The sequence below is a fragment of the Equus przewalskii genome, chromosome 28, assembly GCF_037783145.1.
Source record: "Equus przewalskii isolate Varuska chromosome 28, EquPr2, whole genome shotgun sequence".
In the NCBI taxonomy this organism is placed as follows: domain Eukaryota; kingdom Metazoa; phylum Chordata; class Mammalia; order Perissodactyla; family Equidae; genus Equus; species Equus przewalskii.
Genome location: NC_091858.1, coordinates 720595 through 731614, shown reverse-complemented (window position 1 = coordinate 731614; position 11020 = coordinate 720595).

The following is an 11020-nucleotide window of genomic DNA, read 5'->3' as shown; positions in this document are numbered from 1 at the left end:
TGGATTGTTTTTTTTAATCTGAGGGAAGGGAGAATCTGAATATTTTCTGGATTTATATTTCTATTTAATAAATCACTTCACGCCTAAACTGCATACCATTAGAGCAGATTTGCACTGAGCCTCAAGAAAAAACAAAAACCAAAATTCAGGTGTAAATTAAGCTTGTGGCAGAGTAATTTCAAATAAACATCATCTCAGCTCTTTTCAGTTTCTTGGTGTTAAAAGCAAAATATATCTATCTGCTGGGTGGGTAGGTAAAGGCCAGCAGACAGCTCTGGGATCAACAAGGTCAGAGTTAAAGAAGTGTCTTTTGTTTGTTTGTTTGTTTCTTGAAATACTTGACCACTGTCAAATAATGACATTCTTTCTAAAGATGCCATTTTCATTTGCTAGTAAGTTTTCTTTAATGTCCAAAGGAATTTACCCAGGTCCCTGGAGAATATGTGTGAAAGCAATCTGTAAACTCTGAAGCATTATACAAATGTAAATGGTTATTATTTCCTAACGTCACTTTCACTGTATTTTCACAAATCGGAAAGGTAGGACACGCCTAGGGGGATGGTAAAGCAGGCTGAGAGCAAGCCCAGCAGGAAACACGCTGGGCGGTGCCAGATCAGACAGTGTGGTGTGTCTCCTGGTTCAGGAACGTTTAGATAAAGCTCTGGGTGGAGACAGGCAGCAAGCGAAAGGATTCTGGAAGAATCTGTGAGGGCTGTTAGGGAATAGCACGGCCTCATTTTCCTGCTTGCTCACCATTTCTGGCAAACAAAGTCTCCAGGATTGTAAATCTATTTCTTTGCTATCTCAATTTTTCTTGATCAGATATTTTGGGAGACTGTGGGGGAGGGAGATGAGTATGTTTGATTACCCCAAACCTGCAAGATGAATAATGATTCCTTAACTGTCAGCCATTGACACGGTTGATTTCCATGACAGCAGCTTCTGTCTGTGCTCTTTGGGTTTGCAGGGCTCGTGGCTGGGAGCTGCTTTACAGGCTCTGAGCCTACTCTGCAGGTAACTGCCACCAGGAGATGCCTAGACTGTGGGCTCATGCCCCGAACAGCCTGGCTTTCCACTCAGTTGTGATTTTAAAAACAAGCCATTTTTATTAGAGGTATAGAATTTGCCAACCTTGTACATGAAGCAGTACCTGCGTCAGATGAGAAAGGAGGAGGGTTGGGGGGAGTCGGTCCCAAGCGCCGCATCTGAATCCCGACTCCATGACTTGCTGTTGAGGTGATCTCCAGCAAATCAGAATATTGCCTCAAGCCTCTTCCCTTATTTATCAAATTCAAATGCAATATCAACCTCAAAGACTTATTGAAGTAAATAAAATAAAGAATGTTTTTCATTTTGATAAACAAATGGCAAGCAATAGGCTATGTTGGCATATATGAGGAAGCCATTTGGTGTAAACCTATTTTGGCTTGACTTTTGTTTTCCCAAAAGGGCCTGATGAGGCCATTGGGCATGCATTGTATATCTGCTTTAAGTATTTGCTGTGTTCCAAAGACAAGAACAAATGCCCTGAAGATAAAGGTGCAACTTCCCCCACATTGGCATTTCCTTAAGGATAAGCATCGCTCCGTAGACTGGGAACTAATTGCTCCGCTCACCTGTGACCACCCAGTTCAAGACCACAGACTTGCTACCAGCTGTGTCAGGGAGACAGCGACTTACTCCCTGCTGTGTCCGTCAATCACTGTCCGGACAGAGCAGTCTCGTGACTATTGTGAAAGGGACATTTCAATCATGTGCGATACATGCTCTTTGAGGGTATATAACCACTTTTTACACCCCACTTCTTTGGCATGCTCCGTTCCTTTGTGGAAGGACTTTCCCAGGCTATATGACGCTCACATCTGGCTCATAATAAACTCACCCCAATTTTGATTTATAGAGGGTTATGGATTATTTGCGTCAACATTTCGCAATGCCTTATGCAAAAGTTAGTTATAATTATGCTGTGGTGGAGAATCTCATTACATATAAACACCTAAATTATTTTACACACTAGTCCCTTCAACCTTTGCTGCTCTGAAATCAACTATTCTTTAGATTTATGAGATGAGACAGTTTGGTTCCACCTTATTATAACTCTTGAAACTTTCTTGAGGTTCGGTTTGTCTATGGCTTGCCTATATCTCTAGAATTTTTATAAATTTTCTCAGGTGTCAAACCCAGTAAATGTCTCTCTTTCTTCAAGGACGAGAACCCCAAGGGGAAAAGACAGCATGTAATTTACGGGAAGGTAGTCAAGACAGGGAAAAAGAGAATCATCTTGAAAACTCTGACAAAGAGTATGTCTCTTAAAATGACTGACTAAAAGAATCAAAAGAAACTTACAGAAACTGTTCGGCATCCTTAATAAGATATAAGAATATACAGCCTCTGTGAAACAGATATCAGGCTGAGATGAGAAAAAAACACCCCAGCAGGATGAGACAAAATATAAGATTGGCAAGGTTCTTTTTAAGTCTGTAAAGAAATATAAAAAAGAAATAGCAGAATTTAAGTCCTGAGTAGAGACAGAAGAATATAGAATTGACACTGAAAATTGAGTCGAGGTGAAGGACATATCTGGAGATCAGAACACAGAGAAGAAGGACAGAATAATTAAAATCATGAGAGCAATAATGATAAATAAGGAGAATAAGTAACAGAGGCACAACCAGAGAACTGGGTATTCAGGATGAAAAGGCCAAACTAATTGGAAAGAAGGAATAATTAAGGCTTAGCTGAAAAAAAAAGTTCTAGATGTGAAAAAAAAAATAACTTGATCAAAAGTGTTCACTACGATCCAGGTGAAAATCAACAAAGATGTCCCATGTATGGTTAATGTGGCAAAAGAGTTTACTTATAATGTCAAATTAAAAAATCTTGTAAACATCCAGGCAGGAAAAAAATAGTTTACCAATAAATGAAGAAAAATCAGAATAACTTCAGACACCTTTACAACACTTAGCACCGAAAACGTTGATTTATAGAGTTTGAGCAGAAACTATAATGATCCAAGAATTTATTACTAAGTCATGTGATGTGGGAAGGCAATCAAAAGATATCCTCAGATATGCAATGCATAAGAAAATGTACCTTTCAGAGAAAAATATACCTGGAGACATGCACCACTTAAGTAATGGCTCAAAATTAACTCAAGAAAGGAAAAGCACATACAGAAACTCATGGTCTTCTCTTCCTTGGTTCACACGCAAGTTCAGTGGGTCCTGCTGTCAGGTGAGCTCTCCTATGGGCTTCTTTCAGGTTTTGCCTGTTTGCTTCTGTTTTGGCTTCTCTATTTTCTTAACACAAGAAAATTTCTTTCTTGACCCACATTTTTTACCCCAAAAATCAGCTGGAATTTTTTTCTTAGATTTGATTACTATTTAAAACATTAAACACTAAACTCCAACTCTAGCGCAGTAGTTTCAGCATTTGCTTAAAGCTAAATCTACTGGCTTGGGATGCTTTGCCAGAGGAATCACCAATCAGAAGGATTAATGATTTGATTTTTTAGAGCATCAAAGTTTTCCAGAACAATTTAATTTAACCTTGGGATAGGCAAAGATCTCTTGAGCAAAATCCAAAGAATGCTTAACATAAGGGAAAAGATCAATACAGTGGGCAGCATTTAATCATGAATCTCTTTTCATTAAAAAACGCCAGGACAAGAATAAAAAGGCGAGCTACAGAGTTGGAGATTTTTGCAGCACATATAACTGACCATGGGCACATATCCAGAATATATAAAGATTTTCTCCAAATCAATAAGTAGGAGACAGCCTAATGGAAAAATGGGCAAGAGATGTGAACAGAACACTCACAAAAGAGAGTAACCAAGTGGCCAACAAATACAGGTGTGCACCACATAACATTTCAGTCAACAACAGACCACATATATGACGGTGGTCCCATAAGATTAGTACCATACAGCCTGGGCGTGTAGTAGGCTATGCCATCTAGGTTTGTGTAAGTGCATTCTATGATGTTCACACAATGACAAAATCGTTTAACAACACATTTCTCAGAATGTATCCCTGTCCTTAAGTGAAACATGACTGTACGTGAAAATTGCTCTGCTTTGTTAGTGATAAAGGAAGCGGAAATTAGAACCACAATGACTACCACCACAGACTTACCAGTATGGCAAAAGATTGACACCTGACCCTCCCTGGTGCTGAGAAGGATATGGAACAATGGAGCTCTCACATCCTGCTGGGAGTGTAGAGTGGTACAACCATTCTTGAAAAATGTTAGTATTTACTGAAGGTGAAGATACAAATACCCTATCACAAGAAATTTCACTTCAAGTTATACACAAAGAAATGCATGTCCTTGCACTCCAAAAGATGTGTACAGGGACAGAAAGCATTATTCATAAAAGCCAAAGATTGAAAACATCTTAAATATTCATCACAGAATGAAAACTAAGTTGTGCTATATTCATATGATGGAATACTACACAGCAAAGAAAATGAACAAACTAAAATTACACACAAAATCATTGATAAATTTTGCATTAACAATATTGGGTGAAAGAAGCCAAAGACATAAAAATGATATACTATGATTCCAGTTATATAAAATTCAAACACAAGTGTTGAAGTCAGGGTAGTGGTTACCTTTGAGTAGTGTGTGGTGATTGGAAGGGTTCTGGGGGAGGGGTGGGAGGCACTTCTGAAATGCTGTCAAGATTTTAGTTTTTAATCTCAGAGGTAGGTACACAGCTGTGTTCACAGAGTTGTACTCTTAGGATTTGTGTGCTTTTATTTATACCTGTAATACTTCAATTAAAATATAAGAAAGAAATATAGATAGAAAAACGTTACCCATTTTCTTCACCTCTCACCCAAACATCGTAAGAGCGTTCCAGTTAGCATTCCTGCAAGTGTAACCTTTGGGAGGCATGATTCCAGTCCCACGGCTTCACCGTTCATCTGTCTTCACTGACTCTTGTTGCTCAGAGTCCTTGATGTGGCCGCCTGGGTCCTCCTCAAACTGACCCCACAGTGACACACTTTGTAGTCTTCGCCCGTCTCCCTCCTCCCTTCACATTCCACAGCTCACCACCAACTGGTCCTGAGCGCTTACCACCTTTCAAGGCCTGGCTGAGTTCATCGTGCCAGTGAAGCTTTTTCTAATAAACTGGGCGGCGGGATGTGATGTTTTTAGAGATGCTTGTTTTTATGATTTCGTGGCACGTTGTACCTGTCGTATGGTTTTCATCGTGTTCTATAGTTATATTTTAAACCCTCTACTAGATTAAATGCTTTTTATGGTCGAGTGCTGCTTCTTTTTTTAAGCCCTGAAAATTTTTGAATTGAGTTTAGAGAATTATGTTTTTCTTTCTTTTGAGCTTGAACAAATTAACTGATATTTTCTGTACCCATTCACCCACCCCAAGTCCTTTTGTAAATGGAGAAAGAAATCATTAAAGCCCTGTCACAAGGATGTGACACAGGAATGTAATTTCATCCACAGAGCTCCTTAAAAGAAAAGAGTATTATATTTAAATGACCACTTGAGCAGAATTACATGTTCCTACTGTTTAATCCTCACAACTAATGTCACTCTCCGTGTGATTTATTTTCCAAAGTTGACTTAACCATTGTAGTTTTCTTGCTTTTAAGTTTTAAAGTTTCGACCTTGATGAGTTATCGGATCGTCTTCCAGCAGCAGCAGCTGTATTTCATTGGCGCCATTCATCACGCGACCTCGTCACATAGGAGCGGGAGCACTGCGGGGACGTTTGCTGGACATTTGTTTTCAACTTGATGGCTGTTCTAAACCTTTTGCACTTTATTTTTGGCTCCAAACTGGTCATTATCCACTTGTTCTTAACAGATGACCTTATCTTCTTTATTGAAGAGATCAATTTCCTCTGTCTTGAAATCTCCCTGTTTCTAAATGTCTCAGACTCTCATCCATTCCTACTGACGCAGGGAACAAAAGTATTTGTCTAAGGGAGTGTTTGTTAATCCTGGATGCACATGGAAAGCTCCCAGTGCCTGGATCTCACCCACAGAGATGGATGACGTTGGCTGAGATGAGGCTTAGCCACTGGAGTTTTTCACAGCCTCCCCAGGTAATTCTGTGCAGCCGGAGGTGAGAACACCATTCTGAGGAGGGCCCTTTATTCTTCCCCAGGACCACACCTTGTGCAGGACCTTGTTCATCTGACACCCAGCTCTCCTGTCCGCTCTCAGGCAAAACCCCTCCCTCGTCAGGCCGCTCTTTGAGTTGCTGTTCCATCTCTGTTGTTGCCTTTTTTGCCAAAGCAAAAGAGAAGCATATACTTACTACCACCCATTGACTCCTTGATTCTTGCTAAACTCTCCTTGCCACTCTAGTGAAAATACCTCCTCAAAGTCGCCAAAGACCATCTCAATCATCGTTGATGAAGTGATTTGTTTCCATTCTTACTTATTCTGTCTGAAGTACTTCACACTGTTAAACATACTTTTTTCCTTTGACTTCTGGCTTTTGCATTTTCTCCTACCTCACTGACTTTGTTTCCCATCTCTCTTAACTTATAGACTGGGTTTTAAACAAGCGCTAATGCCTGGTACCAATAGCTGTAGTGATATGCCCTTGGAAACAAGATCACCTAGGCCTGAACCAGCCACTTAGATCTCACCCTAAAGTAGACAAAAAGGTGGCTCAGAATATATGAGCAAACAAAAATGGTGAGAAGTGGGCATTGGCAGTAGGACTCCTTGATCCCTGGAATTGCCATTTTATCTGAAGAAAGTCATCTCTTCCCTCTCTCAGGTGCAAATGATAGAAACCCAAATTAAATTAGCTCAAGCAAAGTAGTAATGAGTTTGTTGGTTTATGGAATTTATGAGGCTAGGTGCACACTAACTTTAGACACAGGTGGAACCAGGTATTCAAATGATATTATGAGGACGCTTCCTCTCTCCAACTCAGCTCTTTTTTGCTCTCTCCTAGCACCTCATAGCAACTGGTGAGAAGGTTGGCTGCCAGCAGGTCTAGTCTTTTATTCTACCAGCTCAACTATCTCAGAGAACTGCCAGCCTCTTTCTCAGCAATACCTATAAAAGCTCCAGGCCTGATTCTGATCCTCCTGGGTTGGGGTGCGTGCTCATTACTAAACCCATCACCATAGCTCTAGTTGGGCAGCCTTGGGCTGCGGGTTGAATCTCGCCCACTTGAATGACACGGGTTGAGAATAGGAAAGGATGATTTCCAGAGAAAAATCAGAGAGCTGTTAACTGAAGATGAAATGGGCAGGATAGGCAAAAACAACAGATGTCCACTGCCCTACCTCACCCAATCTCCTTTCAAAGGTACTGACTCCTTTTCAATGTTCTCTTTCTTTCCTAGACATAGTCATCTTGAATGAGCCATACCCATTCTCCTTTCTTGCAATGAAAGAAGATCTAGCGACTTGTTATCATGTCATACATTATCATAGCATACATTCCTGGAGTTTTCTTAAAAGGCATGGCTCTGAATGTTAAGACTAACACCTAGGTTTATAGCAGAACAAAAGAGAAGCCAGTGTTGCAGGCTGCTTTAAAAATAGCTCTCAATGATCCCCTCCTCGTGGTGCTCCTGCTCCTGCATAGTCTCCTCCCCTTGAGTGTGGCTGTGACTTCAGACTTGCTTCTGATCAATGGAATATAGTAAAAGTGAAGGGATATATGGAATTATGTAATTATGCTACATAATAGGAAAGCATCTGTCTTGCTGGTGTCTCTCTCTCTCTCTCTCTTGCTGGCTTTGAGGAAGCACGTTAGGGTACCTTCAAGTGACAAAGAACTGTGGGTGACCTCTAGGAGACGAGGACAGCCTCCAGCAGTCAGCCTGCAATGGCCGCTAGCCGGTAAGAACACGAGGCCCTCAGTCCTACAACTGTAATGACCTGAGTTCTGCCAGCAATCACAAGAGCTGGAAAGCAGAGCCTTCGCTAGCTGAGCTTCAGATGACACCACAGCCTTGAAGAGGGCCAGATTCCCTACCCACAGAAATTGTGGTGATAACTGTTTCAAGTCACTCAGTTTGTGGTAATTTGTTATGCAGTAATAGGAAACCACCATGCCATGTGCCGCCCTGCCCCTCTCCTCCACATCCATCCCCTCCCCAGGCAGCCCCATCCCAGCAGAGCTCTTATGAGGCTCTCAGGCTCTAATAGAAGATAATAACGAATGCCAAATTAGTGTCTACTGAGAGGCCATGTCTTGAGATAGATTTAGCACCTTCCTTCTGCACATCTTGGAGACCTTGGAAGGTTCTGTGGGGGCTTTTGTGCCCCTCACACACTCACAGGGGCTAATTAGAGCGATGATGGCAGTCACATCCTGCTTGGCATGTATCGTGGGTGATCGTAAAAAATTAAAGTTTACTTTCAGAAGTAATCCCTTTTCTTGCATAATACTAACACATTTTAGATCAAGTTATATTCACTGTTAACCATCTCCTCCAATTACTTGCCCCTCTCCTTTCTCAGATAAAACCATCATGATAAATTTATCATAGGTCCCTCCATACTTGTTTCCTATGTATTTAAATGCATTTAGTGTGTGCACTTATAGAAGTGTACAGTATCTTTAGTTCTTTTCTGTAAAGGGTATCATATTCTATATCTTACTCAATAATACATTTTGTCACGTTTCCATGTGAGTCTATGAAGATCTGCTCTTTTCTGAACTGCTGCCTATTGTTGCACAGTAGAGATAGATCATAGTTTATCCTTATTGGTGAGTATTTATACTGTTCCTAATTTTTCGCTACTCCCAACCAAGCTGCCATAAACGTTTTTAGCCCTGAATCCTTGAACACATGAGTGATAGCAAGAAGCATCAATCAAGAAATAGAATTCTGGATAATCAGCAGTGTCTACCAATACACTAAAATGTGTACCTCTAAGCATATGCACCAGTTTACACATCCATTAGCACTGAATCTTGCCAACGCTGTTATCAAATTTCTAATTTTGCCAGTCTGATGATCTACTGGTTGAAAATACCTGTCTTAATTGCTTTAACTTACATCGCACCAGTTACTAGTGCGATTGGGTATCTTTTCACATATTAATAGCCATCTGTAGTTACTTACTCCTCTGTGATTTTTTTCTTTATATCTCTTTTCCCCATCTTTTTACAGATTCTTTTCTTTTTTTTCTGGTAGGAACTTTCTACATATTCTGGGAAAAAACATTTTGCTGTGTCATATATACTACAAATATTTTCTTCCAATCTGCGTTCATCATACATTTAGCCTTTAGGTTTATGACTTTTGCTTTCTGTGAATTCGATGAGAAATTCTTTTCTACTGAAAGGTCATAAGTATACCCATATGTTTTAAACATCTTTTTATAGTTTTGTTTTTATATATGTCTTAATACAGCTGCACTTTATTGTCTGAATTGTTTGTAGAAAGGATAAATTTGTTACTTCCTGGTGTCTAGAAAGTCTTTCCAACTCTGTTGATTGAGGAATATGTCCAACCCTCCACTGCTTTTGAACTTCAACTTTCTTATCTGTAAATTCTTATATCCATGGGTCAGCGTCTGAACTCTCTATTCTGTTCCATTCATCTGTTTATTACTGGAATAATACTACACTATTTAATCATTATGTCTTTATATAATACCTTGGTTGTGGATAGAGCAAGTTCCACTTTTTTTTCTCTTTCTCTGTGCCACTGGGCCTGCCCCAAATGCTTTACCTTTTTTATAAAACATTTATTGAAGTGTAATTTTCACGAAATAAACTGTGCGTATTTAAAGTATACCAGTGAAAACTGCGTTCGAGACAATGAACATTTTCATCACCCCCGAAAGTTTTTGTGCTCCTTTGTAATCTCTTCCTCTTGTTCCTCCCAGTTCCCCCACCTGCCCTCATCCATAGTCAACTATCAATCTGCTTTCTGTCACTAGTTGTTTGTATTTTCTAGAATTTTATATAAATGGAATCAAATGTTATGTACTCTTTGGTTGTTGGCTCATATTCAGCAAAGTTCCTGTGAGATTCATCTGTACCGCTGCCCTGTACACTACAGTTCACTCCTTTTTATTCTTGAGTCACGTTCCGTCACATGGAGATGCTAGAGTCTGGCTAGCTATTCAGCTCTTGATGGTTATTCGGGTTGTTTCAGGTTTTTGGCTGTGACAAATAAAGTTTCTATGAACATTCACATAAAAGTCTTTGTGTGGACATAGCGTTTCATTTCTCTTGCATAAATATATAGGAGTGGTGTGACTAGGTCACATAGTAGGCACACGTTTAATATTTCAGACGTCTTCCCAACGGCTTTCCAAAGTCGCTGCGCCGTTTCGCATCCCCACCGGCAGCGTGAGGGTTCCAGTTGCAGCGCGTCCTCAGTGGCGTCTGGTACAGGCGGTTTTACTAACAGTAACTGTCCCTGCGGGGGTGTAGTTCCCTGTCTTGATCCTTATCATTTTTACCTGGTGACTCTTTTGACCCCACATTTTAACCTCAGGATTGCTTTGAATATAAAAATTTAAATACTTATTATTAGTAGTATTGATAAGTTTTAGTCAATGAACTGTTCTCTGAAACAAACTGCACTAAACTACTTAAAATCCTGAATACATTTTCTTTGCATCATAGTACCAGCATTTATTTGTTTTATTTTTTTCTTCTTGAAGTTATTTTTATCTTTTCCTTCTATATTTTGAATTGATGGGTTTATCTATCAATTACTTTTTTCCAGGCTGCTTTTTAAATTTTTCAGGCTGCTTCTTTTATTTCTTAGTTAACCTGTGAAAGAAAGGGAGGGAGAGAGCAAGGCCAGCAGAGATGTATGCTAAGAGCAGAAGAGACAGGCTTAAAGGAAAGAAGCAGAGCAGTGGGGGAAAGGTGGCAGCTGGTGTACTGACTGCTGGTATTGTGAACACACAGCCGAGTCAAAGCGTCCCAGGGACCCGTGTGCATCAGCCTTTAGCACTGGGCCTGCTCCTCATGAAGGCCCAAGCAGCAAGGCTTTTGTGATCCGCTGTGTTATAATGGGATGTCATGAAATATTACTTCAGTTG